Here is a 24,961-nt window from a genome sequence, read left to right as displayed (position 1 = left end):
ATTAAAGGTTCATACAACTGTGCTATCATGATAATTTGAGGATGGAGTATGATGGAGAGAAGAATGCATTATAGCTCCCATTTTCCTTTAAAGCTATGATCCCATGGAAGATCTTTGTAGTTTTGGTCTCACAGCTACTGAAGCATAAATATACTATGATCTCATGATCTGGTAAGGAAGTGAGGTATGGGGATGGGGTGTGTGTATTAAGAAGTTGAAGGAAATATTTGGTTTGAAGAATAAAGGATGTGAGATTAAAGATCCACTTAATAGCCCAGTGATGGTTGTGCTTCATTCTTGAAGAAGTCCATGACATCAGAGAGTTCATGCCATGACAAGCACATGAATTAGATTTGAGTGAGGGGGTGCTGTGCTAAATCACCAGTTTCACTTTCTCCTTCAGAGCCATCTGGGTCCAGTGACCATATATGAATCAGGATGACAGGAGATGGTCCTGGATGTGAGGCAATCAAGGTTAGGTGATTTTGCCCAAGATCACACAGCTAATGAATATCAAGTGTGTGAGGCTGGATTCATACTCCTGTGTTCCTGACTCCAAGACCAGTACTCTATCCACTATGCCACCTAACTGCCCAATTGGGAGAACTTCATAAACATTCACTTTATTTAATTACAAAAAGATATGTCAAGAGAATAAAATATGCCTATATATGTAAATTCTTTGGTAACTTTATATCCATCAATCATTTTACTCCTTAGCTAAATTAGATATTTTGATCATGATTGTTCCAGCAATAATTTTTTTTAAGTTTTTGCCAGGCAATGGGGTTAAGTGGCTTGCCCAAGGCCACACAGCTAGATAATTATTGTGTGTCTGAGGCCGGATTTGAACTCAGGTACTCCTGACTCCAGGGCCGGTGCTCTATCCACTGCGCCACCTAGCCGGCCCCCAGCAATAATTTCTAAAAGAAACTTAAGTTCATTCTTAAACTATATATTTACAAAAATCCACAAATTTATAAGAATATTTCTTAAAATAAATTTATACTGATATATTCATCTTAATTTTGCTCTGAAACATAATCATTTTGTTATATAAATATATATCAAAATCAACATATTTATATGTAGTCTCTTAATGAGCAGCTTTGCATAAGTATAAAAATTGAGGATACAATCCAATTTGAAAGGATGAGGCACTTATTTATTACTAAATATAAAGATAATTTGCTAATCAGCCAGGGAAAGATTTAAAATAATAAATTAATTTCACAACAATTTGGATTGTAGCCACTTATTCTGCTTTAGGTAGACTTGGCAGTGAGTATTGTTGACATTAAAACTTGGTGAAAACATTTGTATATTTATTTCACAATTCATTACAGATTATTTTATTAACATAGATGTTTTGGAAAGAGGCCATTAATAACAGAATGTTGATTTGCTTCATAGTGATGGGGAATGCATTTTTTCAGTTGGCATTTATACATCTATCCAAATGAAGATCAGTGCTTTCTGTTTGTTTAGTTGGCACTTTGTTGAAAGAATGAACCTGTCCACTGATTGATTCAGTGAAATTCTTATTTCTCAGATCACTTTAATGGAGTATTTTACAAGTTTCTTCTCTCTCTTGAAAAGTATAGCTTGAAAATGAATTATGTTGAATCATTTATTTTACCTTTTTTCAGTTTCAAGAAAGCAAACTTGTTCCATTTATTTTCATTAGAAAAAATGAAAAAAAGAACTGTTCCATCTACTCAAATTCGTTATATAGAACTTGACAGAATCTTTAAGCATAATAAATTCTGTACAGTTTAAAAGCTATCCTTTTCTATATTTCTTTCATAATTTCCTTCTGTCCTGTCAGTTTTTAAAATTTTTATTTCATTTTTTCCACTTATGTGAAAAGAATTTTCAGCATTTGTTTTCTGTAAGATTTTGAGCTCCACATTTTTCTTCTTCTCTCCCTTTCCTTCCCTCTTCCTATATTTTGCCAGGTTTTAAAGAAATGCTTTAATGACCCTATTTGCTTTCCTTTTTTTTAATGGTTTGTAGTATCACTAACATTAATACTCCTTTACACATTAAAATAACAAAACAAAATACCCTTCCTTGAAACAAATCAACATAGTTAGTAAAACACATCCACTTATTAGTTGTATCTGAAAATGTTTCATTCTATGCCTCTTGTTCAGTATAGAAAAACTGATATTTATCTTGATTAATTTTGTTTTCAACTACTTTGCTAAAGTTAATCGTTTCAATTAAATTTTACTTGATTCTTTGGGTTCTCGAGATACATCATTATGTCATCAACAAATGATAGTTTTCTTTCCTTTGTGCTTATTCATCCAATTTAATTTTCTTTTTTTGTTGTTGTTGTATGTATTCTATGTCAGATAATTAATGATAATGGTATCCCTGGTGCTTGACCTCTATGAAAAGTTTTTTCATTTTTTTGGCTAATACATATGATGTTTGACTTTAGATAGGTACCATTTACCATATTAAGGAAAGTTTATTTATTCCGATATATTTTAGTGTTTCTAATGAAAATGGGTATTATATTTTGTTAAAAGCTTTTTCTGCATCCATTGATATCATATAATTTGTATTTTTTTGTTATTGATGTAGTCCATTATATTTATGATAATTTTCCCAATAGTAAGCCAACCTTGAATATTTAGTATAAATATTACCTAGTCATGATGTATGCTTTTTAAAATACATTGTTTTAGCTTTTTTGATAATATTTTGTTTATCATATTTGCATTGTTAATCATTAGGGATATAGATCTATGGGTTTTTTCCCTTTTTTTGGTCTTTGTTTAGGTATCAAGAACATATTTATAATATAAAGTTGTTCTTTTAATGCTTGATTGCTTGTAAAACCATCTACTCTAGGGCCTTTTTTTTTCCTTTTGAAGTTCATTTATGGCTAGTTCAGTTTCTTTTTTATGATCGCTAACTTTTTAAAAAATTCTAATCAGTTTCCTCTACTTTATCTTTTTTGATAGATTTGTCCAGGTCTGTAAGGAATGCATGATAGTCCCCAACTATGATAGTTTTGCTGTTTCTCTAATTCAGTTAATTTTTCCTTCAAGTAGTTAGATATTAAAGCCATTTGGTGGGTATTATCTTTAAGCCTATATTTAATTTCCTTTTAACATGCTTGTTTTTATTGTTCTTTTAAGAAAGTGATTGCTTCTGCTTTTTTGAATTGATTTGAAGAAAATTAAATTCTGCTCTATTTCCTCAATTAAACTGTGTGAGTCTTTGTTTCAAATGTTTCTTATAAGAAACACAGATTCTACTTTTTAGTCTGTTATACTTTTCCATTTTATGAGTGAGTTCATCCCTTTCATGTTAACATTGTTAATCATATTTTCTTGACCTTTATTCTTTCCTTTGCTCCCTTTACATTTTATATATCTTGTATGTACAGTTGTTTGCATCTTGTCTTCATTAGAATGTGAGCTCCTTGAGGACAGGAATTGTATATTTGCCTTTTGCTTAGTATCCCTGGTGCTTAGCATAGTGCCTGGATTTTGTAATTCATTAAATGAATATATTAAATGTTTGTTGACTATCTTATTGCTTTGTAAGTTCTGTCCCTATTATCTTTTGCCCAAATTTGTCTTCTCTGAGCTTTGCCCCTTACCTCCTACATAGTCCACTGCCCTGCACACAAGGATTTTATGATTCTTCATTGCTTACCCTATAAAGTTCACACTCTAGATTGGTAGACATGACCTTCCTCGGTCTGATAGCAACCTACTTTTTTTTTTTTAGCCTTTTCACACACTTTTTGATCTTCACCTGCCCTCTATTTGTTAGATATACTAGTCTGTTTGTTTTTTTTAGAAAATGTTTTGGTTTTTTAGTATTTTTGCTTTTTTCATTCCTTATATCTGATAAATTCTCATTCTCATTCCTATATTTTCACCATAATGAACTCTTGCTTATCCTTGAAGACTCAGCTTAGATACCACCTTCATCTCTTTTCCTTTACCAGACTGAACTCAAGAAAAACTTATTGAACTTTGTACTTCTCACACTTTTATACTGTAAATTGTATTTATTTGTATGCTTTTTAAATAAATCTTTTAAAGGATAGAAGTATGTTTTCTTCATCTTTTTAGTTCCTTATATTAATGGTCTCCAAAATAGAGTCTAGCAACTCTTACCAAGACAACTTTGGCTTGATCCCAAGGTTTGTGTGATAAAATACTTAGAGGTCCAGGAGATAGGTGTCCCTGGCCCTTCCTGACATAGTCAGTCATAGTCAATCTCTTTACCCATCACAGCTCAGTATTCCTCAAACTCCACTTCCTCTCCTATCAGGCAAATTTCTAGTTCTTCCCTTTCTGAACCAGGCAGTAGATTCCAAAAGGGCAGTATTAATCACAGGCCAATTTAGTCCTGTAGCTGCCATTGAGAAAACCACGTCTTTCTCCTCCAACATATCTACCAGGAGAAAAACAAATTACTGCTGGGATGTATGATCAAATAAGTTTGGAGACCATGAATCTTCCTTCTCTTTAAATAGATGCTTGGTGAATGTTTTCTGAATTGTATTTAAGTTCTGGTATATGTGCTAAAAAAATCAATGGTTTTATTGTTAAATTAAAATCATCCTCAACAAAACAAAGTAAATACCTTTTAAATCCTTTTGTTTCTGCTTTTTTTTTTTAATTTAACTTGAAAAACCAGAAGTTTTTCACCTTATTTTACATCATCAACTCACTGCTGAAGCCTCTGGAAAGATCCCTTATCAGAGTAATGTTTTTAAAAACATAAAATTGTATATAGAGAATTAAAAAGAAAAGCATTTGTGAGAGTTAAAATTTTTTTTAGAAGTTCAAAGACTTAGCAGTTAGGAACCTTTGGTTAATAGGCTTATACCCCAAATTAAACTATTTCAGACAGATCAACATGAGAAACTTAAAATATTAGGTTTTTTATTTAACTCAATTTTCCTTTTCTTATACATTCACAAACTAAAAGAGAGATTGTTCCCTTCATGTTTATTCATTGACTAGAAAAGAAAATCAAACTTTCCTTCTCAGTTTCTTAATTTAGAGGGCTTTTAATCTAGAGCAGGAGTGGGGGAATCATTTTTTTGTCAAAGTTCATTTGTATATTTATGGCATCATTTGTGGGTAATGAAGAAACTTAAAAATTAGCCTGCTATATTTGGTCAAGCATTTAATTAATTTCACCCCTCAAAAACTCCTAGATTTTTTGAATTTTGAGTCCTGCCCATGGTTATCATGGCAGCACCTGACCAAATGATTTCCCCAGATGTTCCCCAATCCTGAGCTAGAGGAAGAAAATATTTTACCATTTTTAATCACATATATATATGTGTGTGTGTGTGTGTGTGTGTGTATATACACATACATATATATATGCTTTTATTTGTCAATCAGCAGCATTTCATCAATTAAACATGAATTATCCTATATTTTCATAGTACACAGAAGTTTTTTTTTTTAGTTACACATAGTACACACAATAGAACCTTCTGTTGAGTACATTTAAGGAAAACAAACATTTTGATCATCTCTGGAACTCTGGAAACTTTACCTCATCTTTTATATTTTAAGACTGTTGAAATAGATCTCAGGATAGTTGGATTATATTCAGTAAGTATTCTAATTGAAAGAACATGGGCTTAGACATTAGGAAGTCAAATTTCTTTAAATAAGTTGTGTTGATATTTTTTGCTTTTATAGCTGCATTTTCCAATGTATTGGTCTCCTTCCCTGTAACAAAGATTTTCAAAAGGACAGGGAAAAGACCTATTTCAGCAAAATTACCCAACACGTTTTTTTTTAAATGACATCATATGAAGTATTCCATATTTATAGATTCCCAGCTCTGCCGCAGGAGTATGCAATGGACACATTTCTTCTTTTGGGAGTCATATTTAACAACTAAGTTTATATGCAAAGAAAAATTGAAGTTATCTCTTTTCTCAAAAAGTGTTCATACAGACTGCAACAAGTACTCATAACAGTATACCCAGAATAAATACAAAATGATTTTGATAGAGAGAACACAATTAGTGGGGGAGCTTGGAAAGATCCATGTTAAAGGTTGAGCCTGAAAGGGATTCTGAGAGAAGTGAAGAGGAGAGTGAATTTTGGAAATTGTGTCAACCAGTCCAGCAGTACAGAGGGGAGAATAAATGAATAAATCACAAGATGACCAATTCATTTAGAACATAGTTTTTGTTGTTAAATTGTTTCAGTCTTGTCCAACTCTTCAAAATGTCATTTGGGGTTTTCTTGGCAAAGATATTGGAGTGGTTTAGCATTTCTTCTCCATCTTATTTTACAGAAGAGGAAACTGAGACAAATAGGGCTAAGTGGAAGACTCATCTTCCTGATTTCAGTCCCCATTGTGCCACCTAGCTGGAATGTAGAATGCATCTAACATAGCTGGAAAAATAGATGAATGGCAAGCAGAGGATTTCATATGTAATCCTAGAGTTAATATCAAGGGTAATGGAGTTTATTGAGTTAGGTAAGTGATGTGGTTAGACTTGAACTTAAGGAAAATTACTTTGGTAGCAGTTTGGAGGATGGATCACAGAGAGGTGTGCCTTGAAGCTTAGAAACCAATTAGGAAGCTTGCAACAGTCTAGTTGAGAAATGATGAGAGCCTAAACTAAGGAAGTGGCTCTGTGAATAAAGAGAAGGGTACAAATAACATTAGGTGTTATGAAGGGAGAAACAGAAATAAGGCATCAGCTTGAATATATGTGGTGAGGGAAAGTGAGGTATTGATAATAGCACTCAGGTTCCAAACCAAGGAGACTGACTGGAAGGATGGCAGTGCCCTTAAAAGAAGTTTGAAAGTTTGGAAGTATAGGATGAATTTTGTGAGAAAGATGTGTTCAGCTTTGGACACATAAGTTTGAAGTATCCATTTTGGAACATCTAAGAAGTTGTTGGAAGTATGTGACTATAGCTCAGGAGAGAGATTAGGGCTAACTGTATAAATTTGGGAGTGATCTGCATAGAAAAGATAATTAAACCAAAGAGAGTCAAGTAAAAAAGTTTAGAAAGGGAAGACAACCCATAATAGAGCCTTGGGGTACACTCACAGTTGACAGCATGATAGATGAAGAACTAGAGAACAGTTCCAAAATCCAGAGAAAAGAGAATATTCATGAAGAGAGGATGGTTAACTGTTAGAAACTGCAGAAAAGTTGAGAAGAATGAGACTTTAGGAAAGGCTAGATTTTTGCAATTAAGAAATCATTAGTAATTTGATAGAGCAGTTTCAATTGAATGATGAAGTTGCCAAAAGTTGAGGAAAAGAAGAGGCAATAAATGGAGAACCTTTTTTAGGATTTCAGCAGTGAAAAGAATAAAAAATAAGACTATCTTGAGAGAATGGTAGAATGTTGGGAGAATTTTTTCAGACTGAGAAGAAATCAGTAATTTGGAAGAGTTGAAGAAGATTGACATGGGGGAAAATCTGGAAGATAAGATGGGATTAAGGTTAGATATATAGGGATCAAACTCATTAAGGAGAGGGGCCTCTTCTTTAAAGACTAGTAGTAAAGGAAGGATATGAACTTGATGTCAAGGGGTTTTATTGAAGAGGAAAAAAGAAGGATCTCATAGCAAATGTCTTTTTTTTTTTTCAGTCAAGTTTGAGGGGAAGTCCTCAAGGGGGTGAGAGACAGAGTGGTATAGGAGTCCAGAGAGGAGTTTTGTTGAGATTAAATAAAATGTATTAATTAAGTGTATTTATTAAGCATCTATTGTATATAAGTGCTGTGCCAGATCATTTTTGTGAGTAAAAAATGAGGAACTTAAGAATCCTGCCTTTAGGGAAATCTTTGCACAAATAAAAATATCAGTGGAGAATTATACATTATTTTAATGTTGGCAAAGCTTTTTTCATGTATTAACTCACTTGAGCCTCAATAACTGTAAGGTAGCTATTACCTTTATTATTTTACAGATGAGGAAACTGATATTCAGAAGTGACTTCTTAACATCAAATAAATAGTATCAGAATCAGAAATTTAGGTATAGTTTAAAGCAGAATGTAGTTGAGAAGAGAAGGCAAAATATGAAAGCTCATTGGAAGATTTTTAATCCCAGTAAATGTTATTTACATTGAATTGGTGATCTAGGTTCTTGAACAAAAGTATACAGTGATTATAATAATAAAAGTTTCATATTACTTAAGATATGCCTGTTTGTTATTTTACTGTTACATATGATAATAGGTAACATTTCTTTTTATGCCAACATTTTTTATGAGCAGTACAGAAGTTCACTAAATCCTCTTTGGAGATTGACATCATAAAAGAACTCCATTACAGTTTTGTAAAAATTTCTATAATCAATTACCAATTTCAGTGAGCAATACAGCACTCTCCTTCCTTCTTTCCCTTATAGGGCTGAATGTCTTGAGGTTTATAGGCTAGATTTCTTTCTTAAAGACAATACCTCTTGAAGACTTTAGCTTAGAAAGGCCAAGATTTAGACTACATTCAGAGCCATTTCCAATGGTCCTGATCTACAACTTGCCACAGGATCCAGATGACTTGGGAGGAGGTTGGTGGCTTTGCACAGCTTTCCCTCACTTAAATCCAATTCACTTGTATGTCAGGGCATTACCTCCCTGATGTCATGGTCCTCTTTGAGAACAAAGAACAATAATATGCAATGATAAATTGCTTATGTTGTTAACTGCAACTATCTTTTTTAATTTTCATTTGCCACCCTTCAACTATATTAAGAAATCTTAATTGTACAGTGTTTTCATTTAATTATTGTGTTATTTTTTTCCATGTAGTCTTTCTGTAGTTGATGGATGCTAAACATTATCAGCTCATGTTTTTAAAAATGCCAGGGGAATTTAGATTTCTAAAATTTGTTTTGGCCTATAATATCAGAGAAATTTATAATAATATAAACAATAAGTCAGAATGATACAAATAAAACTAATATTTCCATTGATAAAGTAGAACAGAAAAAAAAAATACCTGCAACTGAAAATCTTTATTATGTATAGTTTGCTTTTCCTTTTAAATATATACACTTGATATCTTTCTTGAAAGGGTAAGAAATGAATAATAAATTTTTATATAGCTTTCAGAGTTGTGTATTACTTGTCTTCTGCTTTTGACTTTCCACTGTTCTTATCCTAGCATTCTTAAATATGCTCCAATAATTCTCTTCTTTTTCTTATAATTTATTGCTACTTTAACCCCCCCCCCCCATCAATGAGATTGAGGCTAGGAGGAAACAACTCTACAAAACTTTGAAAACTATCAACTTGAAGTAAAAGATTTTTTTTAATATATTTCATATCTTCAGGCAATTTGATTAATTATTGATTAGTCAATACCTGAATATTTAGTGATATAACATAATTTTCCATTTGGATAGCAAATCAGACAAATATCAAATTACAACTTTCCTTCTTTCTCTCCTACATCTCTTAGAATCCCTGTCCTCTTTAAAGGCTCATCTTAACTGATACTTTGTTAGTGCTCTCCCCCTAAGTTTTTTTTTCTTTATTTCTATACATGGCAGAGTAGAAGTAGGGAAGAAGGTACATACAGAATGGAAACGTCTTGAGAGCAGATCACCGATCTTTTTTTAGTTAAAATGTTGCTGTATGCTTTTAGTACAGTGATTTGTAGAAGAATTAAGTTGAATTGAATTTGTGAAGATATTTAGATAATTAGGCTGTATATTTTCTATTTCAATTCTTACATAATTATCTTCGCAAACAGTATTCTCAAGATTAAGATTGAAAGAAAAAGAATACAATGTTATTTAAGATCCTTTGTTGATTTTTTAAAATGAATGCATGTAGCAGAATAGCAAAATGTTGGTTTTACTTTTTAAATGAAAAATGTTATAATCTGTTTTTTATTATTACTGACCCAATTTCAAAAATTAACTTGAAAAAACTTATTCACTTTAAGAGCAAAGTAATTGAATCTTCTGGATTTTTTTTTAAAAGCACATGGTTGGAATTGCCTCTTGAAACCTATTAAAGATGTTGAAACTTGCATGTTGAGGTTTAGTGGCTGCTGAGGTTGAAATTAAGATACAAAGTTTGTTTTTTTCCCCAAAAGCCTTGGTAGGTTTGCATTTTTTCTCCTTTTTACTATAGCAGTTCTGTTTAAACTGATACAAATGTTTTAGGCTAGTGGATAGAAATTTAATTTTGAACTTGACAAACTAAATAGGAAGTAAGTTTAAAGATGTAGGTAGTCAGTCCATTTAACTTTCCAAGTTTTTTTTTCCTTCAGCACTATGAGTAATCATTTCTTATTTATTTAATTGTACAGTGGAAAGAACCTTGGACTAAGACAAAGAAGGACCTGGGTTCAAATGCTGACTCTGCTGTTTAATATTGTTTTACTTTAGACAAGTTATTTAACTTCCCTGTGTATCTGAAATTTAGAGACTGTACTAGGTAATTTATAAATTCCCTTCTATTTCTTTTTTTTTTTTTTTTGCAAGGTAAACGGGGTTAAGTGGTTTGCCCAAGGCCACACAGCTAGGTAATTATTAAGTGTCTGAGACCAGATTTGAACCCAGATACTCCTGACTCCAGGGCCGGTGCTTTATCCATTGTGCCACCTAGCTGCCCCTACCCTTCCATTTTTAAACTGGTAAACTTACTGCTTTGAAAAAAAATTCAACAATTTGTGAAGCAGTTAATATTGTTTTTAATAGGGCTTCCATTATGAACATGAAATCCTCAGAGCAAGAATCTACATATGAAAATATTTATTATTCTTGATCTTTAATACTTACTGATCTAACTCATCCATGAATCAGTTTATAATTTTTTTGTTGTTGTTGTTTATTTTTTCTTTTATTAAGGCAATGGGGTTAAGTGACTTGCCCAAGGTCACACAACTAAGCAATTATTAAGTATCTGAGGCCAGGTTTGAATTCAGGTCCCCTGACTTCAGGGCCAGTATTCTATCCATTGCACCACCTACCTGCCCCTATAATATCTTTTGACCAAGCCTCTCTCCTGCTCTCTTTGATAATGAAGCTTAATGGATTCAGAACTAATTAAATTACTTATCTGACCCCAGAAGAGTCAGATTAAAGGGCATTCTTAAGTGAAATTCCTCAAGTACCTTTCTGTTAACATTTTGATAATAATTTGGATGAAGGTACAGATGCCATCCTTATCAAATTTGTACATAATATGAACCTTGGAAAAACAGCTAACAAATCAAATGTCAGTCAGAATCCAAAAAGATTTTCAGGAGTTTTATCAATTCTTATAAGATGATTTAATAGAGATAAACATAAAGTCCTAGACTTGGTTTCAAAAAATGAACTTCACAAGGATAAAGTAGCATTTAACAATCACTGAAGACAATTTAGGGAATTTAGAAGATTGTTAGTTAAATGTGAATCAAACCTGTGACTTGGAAACTAAAAAAAAAGGTTAATATGCTCTTAGACCATATTAAGTGGTAAAGCGTCTCACCACAGCAGAGATGATAGTCCTTTTGTGTTCTTTCTGGGTCACACTATATTCTGTTCTGAGTACTACATTTCAACATTGACATTGTTAAGTTGGAGAGCAGTCAGGAAAGGACAAAAAGAAAAGAGAAAGGCTTTAAAATCATGACATAGAAGAATGGTTTGAAAGAAATTGGAATTTTTAGCCTAAAAAGGGCGGAGAAGGTATAATAAGTGTTATTTTTAAAAAAATAAAAACTGTTTTTTTGTACTTTGTCATTATAGTTCCCCCCCAATCCTTCTCCTTCCCTCTCCCAGAGACCCATCCCACGTAACAAACATTTTTTAGAAAGAAAAGAAAAATTGGTGCAACCAATATATTGAAAAGTATAAAATCACGTTCAGTGTGCAATACCTATATAACTCACTCCACAAAGGGCTTGTTTGGGAGTATCCTTTAAAATCTCTTTTGGTGCTTCCTTGTTTTGCAACACTCTTTATAATGGTTACAAAACTTTAGATTTTTAAAAAATATAGTTCTTTTTTTTAGGTTTTGCAAGGCAAATGGGATTAAATGACTTGCCCAAAGCCACACAGGTAGGTAATTATTAAGTGTCTGAGGCTGGATTTGAACTCAGGTACTCTTGACTCCAGAGCCAGTGCTCTATCCACTGTGCCACCTAGCTGCCCCAAAATATGGCTGTTCTTGCCATTTAAATTGTGGTAGTCATTATATATTTTTCTTGGCTCTGCTTTTTTTCACTCTGCATCGGTTCATGTAGATCTTTCCATATTTCTCTATATTTATTACATTTATTATTTCTTATTATTTTATATATTACATATGATAAATAATATTCCATAACATTCATTTACAATTTGTTTGATCCAGACAATGGACATCTACTTTATTTCCCAAATCTTTGCTATCACAAATAATGCAACTGTAAATATTTTAGTATACATGATGACTTTTTATCAATGACTTCTTGGTGTACAAGTCTATTAATGTATCTGGATCATAAATATGAACATTTTAAACATTCTATTTGTATAATTTCAGATTGCTTTCCAAAATAGTTGTACCAGTGCACAGATCCACCAATAGTGCTTCTATGTGCTTATCTTCCCATAATTCCTCCAAATGTCTGTCATTCAATAAATATTTATTAAATGTAGATGACATGTCAAGCTGTTAGGGATACAAAAGGAGTTAGATGATCTCTCTGTTGAGGAGCTCAATCTAATAGGGGAGAAAACAAACTATGTTTACACATATGTATGTATGTATGTATATGTTAAATAGATAATAATTAAAAGTGAGATGCACTAGAATTACAAGGAATTGGGAAAGGCACCTAAGGAAAATGGAAGTTTTTTATGGAATTCAAAGAAAGCCAACAGGTAGAGATGAGGAACAAAAGCACAGGGGAATGCCAAAGAAAATGCCTGGAGCCAATAAAGACGATTTCCATTTTCTTTTCAGTCATCTTTGCCAATTTTCAAGATATGAATTGAAACCTCAGGATTGTTTTGATTTTCATTTCTCTTTTTAGTTTTAAAGTGTTTGATGACCATTATGTAAAAGGAGCATTAAATTCGTTTTCTTTCACCCCAAATTGCAAAATTACAGAGTAGAATTTTAGAGAAATAAATTTACTTTCATTGTAAGGGAAAACTATTTGACAAATGTAATTATTTAAAAGTGAAATAATGTCATTTAGGGTAGGGGATGTTATGACGCAACCAAGTTCCTTAAATAAGAGGTTTGGAGAAAGGGATGCCTTAAGAAATTGAGGATGGAAGGAAAATTTTTAAAAGATTGTGAATCAGTTAAAGAAATACAAAAGAATTGTTTGGTTGCTGGGAGGGCCTAGTTGAAATTATGCCACATATAGTTGGTGTTGGTTCAGCCAACATAATTTCATGATTTTTTCCAGTTCAGTTCATCAAGGTGTGTAGAGGAGTGAAGGCTGCAAATTTCCATGGGAGTAATTAAAGATTAGGGTTTGGCCAAGCATGATTAAGTCAAATGACTATATTGTATAGTATAAAGTTCAGTGGGAAGGAATGAAAGTAGTTTGCACACAAGTGATGGCCTGCAAAAGAACTGAGGGGCGAAGGGAGCAGAGGTGACAATAAGAATGAAGAGCAGAATTAGGAGTTCTAAGGAAGGTGTAGAGATGTAATGAGAAGAGCATGATCAGATAAAGGAATTTCAGAATTCATTAATATGAAATGAAATATTTCTCCTTAATGGCAAGATCTGGATCATAAACAACTCTTTTTTATATATATTATTTGTTTTCCAATTATATACAATAGTAGATTCTAACTCATTTTTTGTAAAGTTTTGAATTTTACAGTTTTCACCCTCCCTTCCTTCCCCCATCCCCCCCACAGAAGGTAGTCTGATCATCTTTACATTGCTTCCATGATATGCAATGATCAAAATTGAATTTGTTGAGAGAAGAAACATATCTTTGAGGAAGAAATAAAATAATAGAGATAGCAAAATTATGTAGTACTTAAGACAACTTTTTTAAAAATTAAAGGTAATAATTTTTGGTCTTTCTTTAAACTCCAGAGTTCTTTCTCTGCATACAGATGATATTCTCCATCATAGATAGCCTAAAATTGTCCCTGATTATTTCACTGATGGTGTGAGCAAGTCCATTAAGGTTGATCATTACCCCCATGTGACTGTTAGGGTACATGATGTTCTTCTGGTTCTGCTCATCTTGCTCAGCATCAATTCTTTTTTTTTAATAAATATATTTTTTCCAATTATATACCATAGCAATTTCTACTCATCATTTTTTGGTAAGGTTTTGAATTTTACACATTTTCCCCACCCTCCCTTTCCCCCCAACAGAAGGCAATCTGATAATCTTTACATTGTTCCCATGATATGCATCGATCAAAATTGAATGTGTTGAGAAAAATCATATCCTTGGGGAAAAAATAAAATATTAGAGATAGCAAAATTATGTAGTATAAAAGACAATTTTTTTTAAAAAAAATTGAAGATAATAGTCTTTAGTCTTTATTTAAAGTCCATACTTTTTTCTCTGGATTCAAATGTTATTCTCCAACCCAAATACTCTAAAATTGTCCTTGATTATTGCACTGATGGAATGAGCAAGTCCATTAAGGTTGATCATCACCCCCCCCCCCCCCCATGTTGCTGTTAGCATGTACAATATATTCTTCTGGTTCTTTCTCTTCTCGCTCAACATCAGTTCATCAGTATCAAGTCATGCAATTCTTTCCAGGCTTCTCTGAATTCCCATCCCTCCTGGTTTCTAATAGAACAAACAGTATGTTCCATACCATACAAATACTACAATTTGTTCAGTCATTTCCCAACTGATGGACATTCACTCAATTTCCAATTCTTTGTCACCACAAACAGAGCTGCTATTAATATTTTTGTACAAGTGATGTTTTTACCCTTTTTCATGATCTCTTCAGGGTATAGACCCAATAGTGGTATTGCTGGCCCTTTGGCCTAATTCCAAATTGCTTTCCGGAAAGGTTGGATCAGTTCACAGCTCAATCAACCATAATCATCTCTGTGTGTAGTTGAGTTAGGATCCAATAGGTCATGTAACTGAATAGACTGAGTAGTTAGAGTATCTAAGGGTGTTAGTGTCTTGGTGTGGTGATAAATTTGGATTGCAAGTAACTCAAAGGAAGGAGCTACTGAGTGACACTGAAAGTAACAGTGATATCAAGAAGTATTTTAATTCTCCACCCAATGACCTAGTAGATTGAAGGTATGTGTGGCAGTATAGCTAGTATTTGAAAGAATAGTCAGGAATGCAATAGTTTCTACAATAAGGAAAGCAAGAAGGTGTAGGAATATCCATACCCTTGAATGAATGAGTCTAAGCCAAGTATCATGTCTGGAGAGAAGTCCATGGAAGGAGACATGGGATTCGTTCATGAGCCTCCTACATTATGGGTGGGTGAATTTATCCCACCAGACTTGTCTCACAGAAGACAGGATTAGGTGAAGCTAGAGTTCAACTCTCAGAAAGTTTTCATTCTACCAGGATAGTAATGCAATATGTACATAAATAAGTTTAGACCATATTGTGTTTTCTTTTTCACATTAACAGGGGAAACCTCTCTGGGAAGTGGTACTTGAAGAGGATTGTATTTCAGATGTGGTTGACTGTGCAGAGGAATGGAGATAGGTGATGGCATGCTCTTTCTTTTGCTGAGTGATTCTAGAGACCTTTCCTTACCCCATGAGGAAAAAAAGCTCATTATTTATATCAGACAGTTATTTGAAAATCCTCAATTCTATTCACTTTGGTATCATAGAAGTTGAGAAAAGTAACCATCAGTTATTGTCTATGAAGTCAGCTCAACTTATTCCTTTATTATAATGTTCATAGAAGATTAGATAGTAATTCTTATCTCTAGGAGCATTATTTTATTTTTTTTGCAAGTGAACTTTATTATTACTATAGTTACAGTAATTTTGTTATAAGAGTTATCATAAACCCCCCCCCCCAAGAAGATGAGAAACCTCAAGAATAGTGAAAGAGAAAAAAAATGTACTTTAGTCTGTGTTCAGATTCCAATGGCTCAGTCTCTAGGGTTGAGTTGCTCTCTCTCCTTTTTTTTTTTTTTTTTTTTTTAGATTTTTCAAGGCAATGGGGTTAAGTGGCTTGCCAAAGGCCACATGGCTAGGTAATTATCAAGTGTCTGAGGTTGGATTTGAACCCAGGTACTCCTGACTCCAAGGCTGGTGCTCTATTCACTGAGCCACCTAGCCGCCCCAAGTTACTTTCTTTATCATAAGTCCACCAGAGAAGTTGCTTCAATATTTTCCCCACAGTTGCTATTACTAGCTGTATCTCCACTCTATTCCTCCACACTCTCATTTATTCTTTTCTCTCTTTCCTTTCATCCTGGCCCTGTTCAAAAGTGTGTTGTATCTGATTACCCTCTCCCACAATCTTCCCTCTCTTCTGTCACCTATTCCCTCCCCCCATTCCCCCTTATCCCATCCCTTTCTTCTCATTTTTCTCTAGGGTAAGATAAGATTTTATACTCTCTTAAGTATATATGTTATTTCCTCTCTGAGCCATTTCTGATGAGAATGAAGGCTCACTCATTCCCCTTTGCCTTCCCCCCTTTCCACTCCACTGAAAAAGCTTTTTCTTGACTCTTATGTGAAATTTCTTAGCTGCTTCTTCATCTCCTTTCCCTTCCTCCCAGTACTTTCTGTTATCAATATCTTCTTCCCATGCAGGAATATCATTAAGTTCCTCATAGTTAGTTCTTCTCATCCACCCTCTCTATGGTTTACCAGAGTGTCCTGTACTTGGAGATCAAACTTCCTGTTCAGCTCTGGTTGTTTCAATAGGAAAGTTTGAAAGTTTCATTGAAAGTCCATCTTTTCCCCTGAAAGAGGATGTTCAGTTTTGCTGGGTAGTTGATTCTGTGTTGTAAAGCAAGATCTTTTGCCTTCCAGAACATCATATTCCAATCCCAACGAACCCTTAATATAGATGCTGCCAGATCCTGTGTAATCCTGACTATGGAGTCTTGTGTGACCAGTGAATTACCTCAATTTCTATTTTACCCACTGCTTCTAGGATCTCGGCAATTTTGCTGTATTATTTCTTGAAAAATGAAGTCTAGGCTCTTTTCCTGTTTGTGGCTTTCAGATAGCCCAATAATTTTTAAATTATATCTTCTGGATCTGCTTTCAAGGTCAGTTGTTTTTCCAATGAGATATTTCACATTTTCTTCTAATTTTTGGCTTTTTTTGGTAGAGTTTTATTTCTTCCTGATTTCTTGCAAAGTCATCAGCTTCCTTTAGTTCCATTCTGCATTTCAAAGAGTTATTTTCTTCAGAGAGCTTTTTTTATCTCCTTTTCCAGCTGGCTAGTTCTGCCTTTTAAAACATTCTTCTCCTCATTTGCCTTTTGTTTTTTTCCCATTGGGCCTAAACTGGTTTTTAACATTATATTTTTCAGTATTTTTTTGTAATTCTTTCACCAAGCTGTTGATTTTGTTTTCATGATTTTTCTGCATCACTCTCATTTCTCCTCCCAATTTTTCCTCCACCTCTCTTAATTGCTTTTCAGTCTTTTTTTTTTAAGCTCATCCATAGTCTGAGCCCATTTTCTATTTCTCTTGGAGGTTTTGGATACTGAAGCTTCGATTTTTGTCATCATCTGAGTATGTGTTTTGATCTTCCATTGGACTGAAGTAATTCTCTGGTCAGATTCTTCTTTTTCTGTTGTTTACTCATTTCCTCAGCCCAAGACAAATTTACAGCAATTCCAAGGCTTTGGGGATTTTTTTTTTGGGGGGGACACCCTACTGGGACCTATATCTCTCCAAGGTCTTATGCTCTCTTGCCTGTGCTTTAATATGTAGATGACCACAGCACTTCCCTCTGCCCTGGAGCTGTAAGGATGGGTCCTGCTTGGCTGTCTTAGTATGGAAGCCCAAACTACAACAGCAGAGTCCTACCCAGAGGGAGAGTAGAGAAATGTATGTAGTCTTCCCTGACCCCCTTACCATCTGTGATTTGTGCTTTGGAGGTGCAGGTTCTGTGGTCAGTGCTTTCTCACTCCACACTCATTCTTGTGTGGCAGAATTCTCTCCCCGCCCCTTCAAGCTGTTCCTGGGCTGTGCTGCCGCTGGGACTTTTTCCTACTCCCCGTCCTGGTGGAACACACCTTTCCCACAGAACTTCTAAGTTATCTTGGACTGGGAAAATGTATCACTCAGCCTTTCTGTGGGTTCTGCCCCACTAAATTTTGGCCTGAGTCATAATTTGTTGGCTTTTGGAGTTTTGAGGGGGAAGAAGTTCCCAGGAAATGTTGCCTTCACGCCACTGTCTTTGCTCCACCCCCAGCATTTTTTACAATGATCATATTTCATACAGTAATTTACTTATTAAAATGTTATAAAATGATTTATTTTAGCCATGTTTTTGTTAAGCCTTTGTAGTAAAATAAAATCTTAAAAATCATCACTTGACCAAGAGATTTGTTCCTTTTTAGAAGCAAAAAAAAAATGTCTTTTATTTCATTTTTGTGGTAGAGACACCTACAATAAAATAAAAATTTGAGGTATATATTTTTTCTTATTGTAAAAACTTAAGATAAAAGAGACTATGGGAATTTTATAGCCAATAGGATATGCAGAAGTCCCATTCCCATTTTTTCATCCATTGTGTTTTTTTTAGTAGCATATGTATTCCTGTAGAATGAGTGTTCTTGAAAGCCTCAAGTGAAAATACAACAAAATGAAAACATTTATTGCTCATTGCTCTTAACTTTTCCATGAAATAAAATTTAATATTGGAATCTTGTGGTTTGCTTTGCAATCTCCTACTTGAACCTTAAAATGAAAGAAAATGAAGAGATGAAGTAAAATTTGCCAATTACTTATTAACTGCTCAGAAATTTTAGAATGGAAGTTTTAGATCATAGGCTAAAATGTGGTCTATTCTTTATCTTTTGTGTCAGTTTTTTTTATTACATGACTAACTGATAGTTGGTTTATTTTCATTTCTTCAATCTTCTTTCCCTCTGGCAGTATAAAAACTTTGCTTTTATAAATTTCTATTTCAGTGCCTCATTGTGTACTGGTGGTGACTCTGAATTCTTGAAGGCTATGCCGGCAGAGTTTCCTGCTTTGGCAGTTCCTAAAAACTTGAAAAGATTTCACATATAGACCCAACAAACAGCTCTGTTGTTTGTAGACCATTAGATTGGCAATATACCAAGGCACTGTTTTTTAAAGTTGTATTCCTGATACATAATAAAAACAAATTACTAGTTGTCATTATACAATATAATAAACATGAATAAGATAAGCCTATGCCCTTTCTTAATTCTTAATCCTAAAACTCATATTTGACATAATTTTTGTTATTCATGCATATTCCTATCTTATATCAAAGGGGGATCTTTTGCTAGCATAGTGCTTCACACTTATTAAATACTTAATAAATGCTTTATGACTTTAGTTGTTCGCAGTATTTCTCTTACTCTTTCTCCTCTGCAACAAATATTGTACAAATGCCCCATTTATTACCAATAGTGGTCCTTTAATTATGTTCATCTTAAGCCTTTTAAGACCAGATGATCAAGTATCCCATGAAATTATGTTACTTTTGGACATCAATTCTCTATTTGCCTTTCCAAGGAAAATATATGGGACTTTAGTCGTAACTTCCTTGTTATTTGGTTTCATTTCTATTGCAAGTCAATATCCATCCATTTGGTTCAGTTACTCCAGTAGTTTTTCGAGTAGTTGGTCAAGGATTACTGTGTGTTTCTTGGCATCCTCTACTTTTCTCTGCCACTTTTCTACTCTCCTTATAGGAGTAGGGAGAATTATGAACAAGGGTCTTTTAGTCTTTTTCTTTATTTTAGTGATTAAACAGTTCAGTATTATTAATTTAGTAGGAGCACTCTACTATCATGTACTACTATGCCAGTCCTAAATAAAACAGACTCTTTCTGCTGTTAAATCTTTGTAGTTGTTAGAACCAAATCTGCCTGAACTTGTAACTCTGCAGGCTTTCTTCCACAGTATTTGGAAGAGTATCATTTTTGTGCTAAAGTTATAAATTTTTTAACAATTTTTATTCATTTTGAACTTAAATGCAAAAAAATTTGTAAAAAAATATTTCCCCATATAAAACAGATCAGAAGAGAATTCAATATAAAACATCAATTTCCAATTCAGAGTTTACTTTTTAAAAAGCTTTGTTAAGAAAAATAAAATTAAAAAATTAAAAAAACTTTGTCATAAATACTATATAATTTCAAAACTGCTTAACTTTTCTTTGCTTCCTTCTAAATTTTCTTTTGTTTTCTGCTTTACACTTTTTTCTCCCTCCCCAAACTATCCTAGAGAAGACTATTATCAGACACAGATATATATATATATATGCATATATATGTGCACATGTTTGTGTGTAATACCGTACCATACATATTTCTTTTTTTAACAGTTCTTCCCTCTGAATGTGGAGAGCATCTTTCTTCATAGGTTCTTTGTAGCTGATTTGAGTATTGTAAGTTGCCTTAGAACAATATTGCTGTTGCTGTGTACCATACTATCCTGGTTATTCTTATTTTACTTTTTGTTATTTCATACAGGTTTTTTCATATTTTTCTAAAATGAACCATCTCCTCATTTCTTATGGCTTATTAGACTCATTGCATCACAATCAAATACCACAACTTGTTTAGCCATTTCCCAATTGAAAGGTCTCCTCAGTTTCCAGTTCTTTGCTTCCACAAAGAGAACTGCTTTAAATATTTTAGAACATGTAAGTTCTTTTCCTTTTCCCCTAATCTCCAGGGGGGGAATAGTGATATTACTGGGTCAAAGTGATATTACTAGTCAGGGTGAAACAGTTTTATAACTATTCGGCATAATTCCAAAATGGATGGATCAGTTCACAGTTCCACCAAAAGTGAGTTAGCGTCCCAGTTTTCCCACATTCCCTTTGACATTTGTTGCTTTCCCCATCATTTTAGCCAATCTAATAAATGTAAAATGATACCTCAGTTGTTTTAATTTACATTTCTCTAGTCAATAGTGATTAAGACTGTTTTTTCACATGACTATAGATAGCCTTGATTTCTTTGTTTGCAAACTCCCTTTTCATATCCTTTGATCATTTATCAATTGAGAAATGATTCATATTCTTAAAAACTTGACAAAGTATGTGTTTGAGAGATGATACTTTTATCTGAGAAACCGTCTATAAAAATTTCTCTGAATTTTCTGTTTTTCTTCTAATCTTGGCTACACTCATTTGTACAAAATCTTTTTCATTTAATGTGATAAAAATTATCCATTTTATATTTCATACAGTTCTCTATCTTTTGTTTATTTGGAAATTGCTCTCCTATTCATAATTATAATAGGGAAATTATTCTGTGTTCTTTTCATTTTCTTATAGTTATCTCCCTTTATGTCTAGGTTATGTATCCATTTTGACCTTACTTTGGTAAATGGTCTATACCCAATGACTGCCAGACTGTTTTTCAGCTTTCCCAACAATTTTTACCACATAATGAATTCTTATACCTAAAGTTTAAATCATTACATTTGTCAATTACAGGGTTACTATAATCATTTGCTGCTATGCATTATATACCTGTTCTTTTCCATTCATCTACCTTTCTGTTTCTTAGCCAGAAACAGCTAGTTTTGAAAATGACTGGCTTACAATTTAGTTTGAAGTCTGAAACTGCTAACCTTTCTTCCTGTACATATTTTTTCATTAATTCCTTTGAAATTCTTGACCTTTTGTTCTTCCAAATGAATTTGTTATTTTTTTCTAGCTCAATTAAATATTTTTGGTCATTTAATTGGTATTGAATAAATAGATTAGTTCATACTTCCTCATTAAAAATTAATATTTTCCAACTGTTTAAATTGACTATATAATTATATTTATGTAGTTTCTGAGTTTATTTTGGTAGGTGTACTCCCCAGGTATATTTTACTATCTACAGTTAATTTTAAATATGGGGTATCTCTTACTCTTTTTTTTGTTGGTGATATATATAGAAATGCTGATGATTTTTGTGGGTCTATTTTATGTCCTGCTACTTTGTTAAAATTAGTAGTAGTTTCCACCAACTTTTAGTTTACACTTTAAAATTTTCCAAGTATTTTCTGCAAAAAGAGCAAGTTTTATAATCTCATTGCCAGTTCTGATTCCTTCAATTTCTTTTTCTTCTTTTATTGCTATTGCTAGCATTTCTAATATAATATTGAAGAATAATGGTGACAGTAGGCATCTTTGTTTCACTTCTGATCTTATTAAGAATGCTTCTAAAACTTATCTCCATCATAGTGCTTGTGGTTTTAGGTAGATAATTCTTATCATTTTAAGGAAAAATCTCTTTATGCCTATACTTTCAGATTTTATAGTAAGAATAAGTGTTGTATTTTATCAAAATCTTCTTCTGTATCTAGTGATATAATTATATGATTTTTGTTACTCTTGTTGTTGATATCAATAATTTTAATAGTTTTTTATGTTAAATCATCCCAGCATTTTTGGTATAAATACCACTTGGTCACAATGTATAATCCTCATAATATATTGTTGTAAGTTTCCTAGTTAGTATTTTATGTAGGATTCCATATTCTTTAATGAAATTGGTCTATAATTTTCTTTCTCTATTTTTACTGTTATTGGTTTAGGTATCAGAACTATTCTTGTTTCATAAAAGGAGTTTGGTGGGGTTCTTTTGCCTTTTATTCCAAATAATTTATTTAATATTGGAATCAGTTCATCTTTAAATGTTTGGTAAAATTCACTTGTAAATTCATCTGGTCCTGATGCTTTTTTCTTAGGAAGCTCATTTATGGACTGTATAATTTCTTTTCCTAAAATAAGTTTATTTAAATGTTCTATTTCCTCTTTTGTTATTATAATGTTAAAATATGTGTGTGTATGTGTATTTGTAAATATTCTTCAATTTCATTTAAATTGTTAAATTTATTGTCATCTAAGTGAGCACAATCATTCCTTATAGTTGTAAATGAATCCAACTTTTCTGGAGAGCAATTTGGAATTACGCCCAAAGGGCATTAAAAATGTGCATACCAGCAGTACCACTATTGGGTTTGTATCCTAAAGAGATCATGAAAAAGGGTAAAAATCCTACATATACAAAAATATTCATAGCAAATTTTTTTTTTTTTAGTAGCAAAGAATTGGAAATTGATGGAATGTCCATCGAGGAGTGAATAAACAAATTTAGTGTATGTATGTAATGGAACATGATTTTCTATAAGAAATCCTGAGGGACAGGATTTCAGAAAAGCCTGGTAAGACTTTTCCTGAATCAATACTGAGTGAAATCAGCAAAACCAAAAGATTATACATACCACCAACTGCATGGAGTGATGATCAACCATGCTGTACTTGTTCATTTCAGCAGTACAATAAAGTCACTTTTTTTGTTTGTGTTTGTTTTAGCTTTCACAAGACAATGGGATTAAGTGACTTGTCCAATCTAAATAAGTATTAAGTGTCTGAGACCAGATTATGATTTATATCCTCCAGGACTCCAGGCTAGTGCTCCATCCACTGCACCACCTAGCTGCCCCAATCAAAGACAATTTTTAAAGATTTGTGATGAAAAATGCCATCCATATTCAGAGAAGGAACTATGTTTATTCTTCATTCTTGAAGAAGCCCTATTTATCAGGGAGGTGATGCCATGACAAGCACATGAATTGGATTTGAGTGAAGGGGTGTTGTGCTAAGTCACCAACCTCACTTTCTCCTCCAGAACCATCTGGTCTAGTGGCCAGATATGAATCAGGATGACTGGAAATGACCCTAGATAGGCCATTTGCCTATGGTCACACAGCTAGAGTCAAGTGTCTGAGGTTGAATTCGAGCTCCTATCTTCCTGACTCCAAGGCCAGTACTCTATCCACTGTGCCATCTAAGCTGCTTTTGAAGGAACTTAATTTAAATGATTTAAAAAAATTAAATGGAATTTAAATGAAGACCAAAACTTATTATCTTCAATTTTTAAAAGTTGTATTATGTCATTTTCTTCTTTCTAATATTTTTTATGTTTGGATCTGATTCTTCTCTCATAACATGATCAATATGATCTATTTTTAGAATGGTTATAAAAGAGTCTATATCAGATTGTTCTCTGTCAGGGGAAGGGGAGGGAGAAAAATGTATGAAACTCAAAATATTGCAAAAAAAAGATTGGTAAAAACTGCTAATATATGTACTTGGAAAAACAGAATTTTTTTTAAATAAAATAAATAATTCCTTATGATTGCTTTGATTTCTCATTAGTAGTATTTTTCACCCTTTTTATTTTTTAAAAATGATTTGGTTTTCTTTTTTTAATCATATTAATGGTTTAATCTATTTTATTAATTTTTTCATAAAATCAACTCTCAACTTTATTCAATAGTTTTCTTCCAATTTCATTAATTTTACCTTTAATTTTTAAGATTTTTAATTAGGTATTTACCTGAGAACTTTTAATTTGTTCTTTTTTCTAGTTTTTTAAAATTGATACCCAATTCATTGGTCTGTTCTTTTTCTATTTTATTGATAGAATTATTCAGGGATATAAATTTTCTTGGCATTACAAATTTTAAACTTATTGTCCTCTTTATAACATTAATATGCTAAGTTTGTAATACATATTCTTTAAAATTTATGTAAGTTTTAAATTAACCTCCATCTCTGCATATAGAAGTTAGTCTTTAATCTGTTTTGGTGATAGGGTTTCTCTTTTATTTAAAGATGTCTGAACAAGCAAAAAATATAGCCTCCCCACCTTCCTCCCTCCCAGACAGAACAATATCTCTTGAGATATTTTGTCACTATGGAGAAAAAGATCAGATTGGAAAATGGTGACATAGTAATGTTGCCTTTTTTAGAATTCTTTAGGATAACTTTTTTGCAAAATTTACTTTTCCACCTTTTGACAATTTTTTCCATTTTTAATAATAATTTATTATTA

General features: G+C 32.8%; 1 protein-coding gene across 6 annotated transcripts in view; it reads left to right on the top strand.

Moving 5' to 3' along the window:
- Positions 1–24,961, top strand: part of ATG5 (autophagy related 5) — a 164,283-nt gene that overhangs the window by 51,551 nt on the left and 87,771 nt on the right. Inside the window, exon 7 of one of the 6 annotated variants that reach the window (XR_012468504.1) lies at positions 404–24,280. The exons of the other annotated variants lie outside the window; for them this stretch is intronic. The gene's annotated coding sequence lies outside the window, so the exon portion shown is untranslated. Of the gene's footprint in view, positions 1–403; positions 24,281–24,961 lie in introns of those variants that run through there. 6 annotated transcript variants of the gene reach the window in all.

The sequence above is a fragment of the Macrotis lagotis genome, chromosome 5 (genome assembly GCF_037893015.1).
Source record: "Macrotis lagotis isolate mMagLag1 chromosome 5, bilby.v1.9.chrom.fasta, whole genome shotgun sequence".
NCBI lineage: Eukaryota > Metazoa > Chordata > Mammalia > Peramelemorphia > Peramelidae > Macrotis > Macrotis lagotis.
Note: the sequence above shows the minus strand (reverse complement) of the source record. Positions and strands in the feature narration are given on the sequence as shown.